This window comes from Myotis myotis, unplaced genomic scaffold, assembly GCF_014108235.1.
Source record: "Myotis myotis isolate mMyoMyo1 unplaced genomic scaffold, mMyoMyo1.p scaffold_m19_p_9, whole genome shotgun sequence".
Taxonomy (NCBI): Eukaryota; Metazoa; Chordata; class Mammalia; order Chiroptera; family Vespertilionidae; genus Myotis; species Myotis myotis.
Window position 1 is genome coordinate 52,303,050 of NW_023416401.1, and position 3,784 is coordinate 52,306,833.

Consider the following 3,784-nt stretch of genomic DNA (forward strand, 5'->3'; position numbering starts at 1 on the left):
TCCAGTTAAACGCCCTCGGGACTGCGGCGGTGGAAGGAGAGTGTGGGTGTGAATGGCGTGGGAGAGGGACTGTGCTGTGGGCCGGGGGTGGGTCACGGAAAGTAGGAGGGTGCGCGGAATCCGGGCGCCTGTGCTACCCCCGGGCGCACTGTGCTTCCGCGGAGCTGTGTCCCCACCCTGGACAGTGTCCCCATTCCCAGCGCCGCGGCGTCGGGTCCAAAGCTGCTCCTTCGGGTGCTGAAGGGCGCGTGCGAATGCGCGGCGTTCGGGGTGTTTGGGGCCTCAGGCTCCTCTGCCTATGCGCTGCCCCGACAGCCCGGTTGAGGCTGCTACTTGGAAGGATGGACCCCCCAATGGGAAGCGTCTGCACCACCTTCCCAAGGTGAGAACTGAACCTCTCCAAGCCCCTGGCGGCCCTGCCTCCCTCTTTCCAGCGCGCCGCGGCCAAGGCCCCCTCAGATCATGGTCCAGGTCACCAGTCGGTGCCAGCCTGGTACCCAGGGTCCATGACATTAATCCTCCGAATTCCGGGAGCGACTTTCCCTTCCCTGAGCCCTGCGCCTCTCTCTCGCCCCTCCCCCAACTCGCCCCGCCCCCCCCCCCCCCAGCGGTTCCGGTGAATCCCTGCGGGGAATGTGTCCCGGAGCGCTCTGTGCCCGACGGGAAGGCACGTCCTCGCGGGGCACTGCGGGCAGCATCTGCAGTTCTCTGGCACCCGCTCTGGGGTGGAGAAGGAATCTGGAGGCCCCCGGGGCTTCAGAAGCCCCCCGGGTTCTCGCGGTAAAGCAGGGCCCGGGGCTCCCAGGCTGAGCGGCTTTGGTATCCGAAATTGACCCTGGAAGCTGGGCGGCCGGTCCCCTAGCTACGCTTACACCCCGAAAGGTGCTGCCAGAGCCTGAGCATCAACCGCCTACTGTCTGTCGGTGGTTAGTTAGCTCGTTAGTAAGCCACCCAGTCCCCCGCCCCTTCCTAGTCAGAACGGAGCCCACCTCTCTGGGAGGTGGGAAAGATGGAATCAGGTCACCTGTAAGTCTTTTGTATACATTGTCAATTACCCAGCGTGAAGCCCTAGGCGTTGTGGGCCGTTTCTCTGATCCCCGCAGCATCCCTGCGCTGCGCTTGGCTTCCTAAAACCTCCTTGGAAGGATGACTGCTCCTGGCTTGGGATAGAGGGAGTCATTGCAGAATTCAGGCCTTGCTATGCCCGGTTGGAGAGGCTGTGGCATACACAGGGCTGTGTACCCTTGCCCTCCCTCTGGTGTCTTGCACATAGTAGGTTGGTCGGTAAGCATTTATTTAATCAGTTATTTCCCCCAAGATATAAGAAGAATACCTGCGCTTTCGCTCAAAAGATGTTCCTTGGGGAAGTGGATGAAGTGGCCCAAGTGACATCAGCTCTTGGCAAGAAACAATAGGTAAACTTGAATGCATAGGTAAATTTCTTTCAGGTCTGCCTGTCCTCTTTCATTCTTTAACACCGAGGAATAATTTATTCAGAGAACTCCCAAATTCACTGCCCTCGCCCTCTGCCTGCCCTCATTATTCCTATCATAGTCTTGGGCCCATCCCCACATCAACATCTTCTTCACTTTTCTTAGATTATTTCCACAATTGTTCATTTTGTTTCCACCCTGCCATTTTTCTTTCAATTCTTTTTTTAAATATATTTTTTTTCTTGATTTCAGAGAGGAAAGGAGAGGGAGAGAGAGATGGAAACATCAGTGATGAGAGAGAATCATTGATTGGCTGCTTCCTGCACACCCCCTACTGGGGATCCAGCCGAAACTTGGGCATGTGCCAGACCTGAAATGAAACCATGACCTCCTGGTTCATAGGCGTGGCTCAACCACTGAGCCACACTGGCTAGGCTCTATTTTTTTTCATCTACATTTCCCCACTACCCCCTTCTCTTCCTTTACTATTTAGTTCAGTTTGAGAGTGGATATTCTGCTAAACCATCTCTTTAGGTATCAACAATTTGAGCCATTTCAACTGGATTTCAGGGACAAGTCCTTAGGAAATGAGAATAAAATTGCTAAAGGTTAATGATCACTGAAAACTGTGCCAACAGGCTTCTAAGCGGTTTACATCTCTCTGTTGACTCATAGAAGACTCACAACCACCCTACCAGGAAGATACAATTAGCCCTGTTTTGTAAAGGAGGAAACTGAGGCCCAGAGAGGTTGCCCCAGTTAACAGCCTTGTAATCTTTGGAGCTGTAACAACCACAAGCTGGGTCGGTTCACCATCATAGTGCTCGCCCAGGAAACATTTGCTGAATAAATGCTCCTTATTTCAGTTCCCAAGAACAGCTCGTTAGGCCACCTGGAAACTGAGGTCCTGAGAGGTGGGAGCGAGCTGTGAGTGTTTTCCTGGGCCTCCTGGGGAGGGCTGGACCACACCCCTGTCTCAGCACCCCACCCCCAACCCCAGGGGCTGTCTAGCAGGGCAATCTAAAGTCGGAGGTTCTTGCTGCCGGCTGCAGCCGAACTGGTGCCCCTGAGACTGGAAGCCAGTACCTAACTCAGGCTGGAGGTGAGAATGGCTCGGGACAAGGAGCTTCAGAGCCCCAGACAACCCTGAAGCGCGTGGGGCCGCTACTCAAGCTCAGGGCGACAGAAATCACTCTGCAGAGGCGCTGGCTTCCAAAACCAGACTGTGCTGGCTCTGCTTTGGGGCGGGCACACGGGACTCCGGGGAAAGGCCTCCCCAGCAAGCCCGCACCACTTGGGAAATGGCTGTTGAGTCTTCGTAATGAGCCTGAGGGTCCCCTGAAGGGGAACGAGAACCTGTAGCGAGTGGCCTTACGGGGTTCAGAGAGGAAAGACACTGCTGCTCGGCGCCCAGCGACCCAGATGGAGGCGGGCCTTGATCCAGGCCGACCTGGGTGCCGTTCATCTTAGAGGGAGGCTTGGTGACCCTTTCCCAGAGGATGACGTCTGCTCTGGCCGCGAGAGGCCAGCAGGTGAGTCGGAAGAGCAGCTATTTTGGGCTCCTGGGAATCCTGTTGGGCGGCGCCCAGGGAAGGACGCATGGAATTGGACTGCTGGCGAGAGACAGGCGGAGCCAGGCGCAGCCCTGGTCCCGTACCCGACCGTCCATCGCGCTCGCCCGGGACCCTCCGCTGACCCTGTGGTCCCCTGCTTGCGCGGAGCCAGCCACCCGGCTCCCGGCCTCCATCAGTCTCTCCTGCGGCGGTGGGGGAGCTTCGGGTTCGCGATTTTCCCCGGGAGAAGTCTCTTCCTGGACACTAGGTGTCTTGTCCGTGGTGCGCACCACGGCTCCCCGCCTCTGGGGGCGATGCTTTCTCTACCGCGGGACGCGGGGGACTGCGGGCTCCTCTCTCCCGCTCGCTGGTCTCCAGAGCCGCGGGGTCCAGGGCGGCCCAGCCCCTCGGAGCTCTCTTCACCGGTGTCACCGGGGCTCCGCGCTGGGCTCCAGGTCCGTCCAAGCTTTTCATCCATCAGGGGTTTCCGGCTCTCGGAACCCCGTCAGCCCCCTGCGGGTCCGCGCTCCCACCTCCGCCGCCCTGAGGATGATCAGGGCTACTGTGGGTGACGCGAGGACTCGGGGAGTCCTTGGGAGGGGCAGGCTTCCCCAGGGGTCAGCAAGTGGACTGGGCAGCCCCGCTGGGTGCAAGTGGAAGAGTTATCAAACCAGGGAAGACAACTCCTGCCCGCCCCACCCCGCCCTAGTGAACCTAGAATCCCGCGAGTGGAGGGAGGGAACCCCGATCCTGGCCTCTCACCGCCAGATTCATCGGTTAATTGAAAGTCTTTGCGGA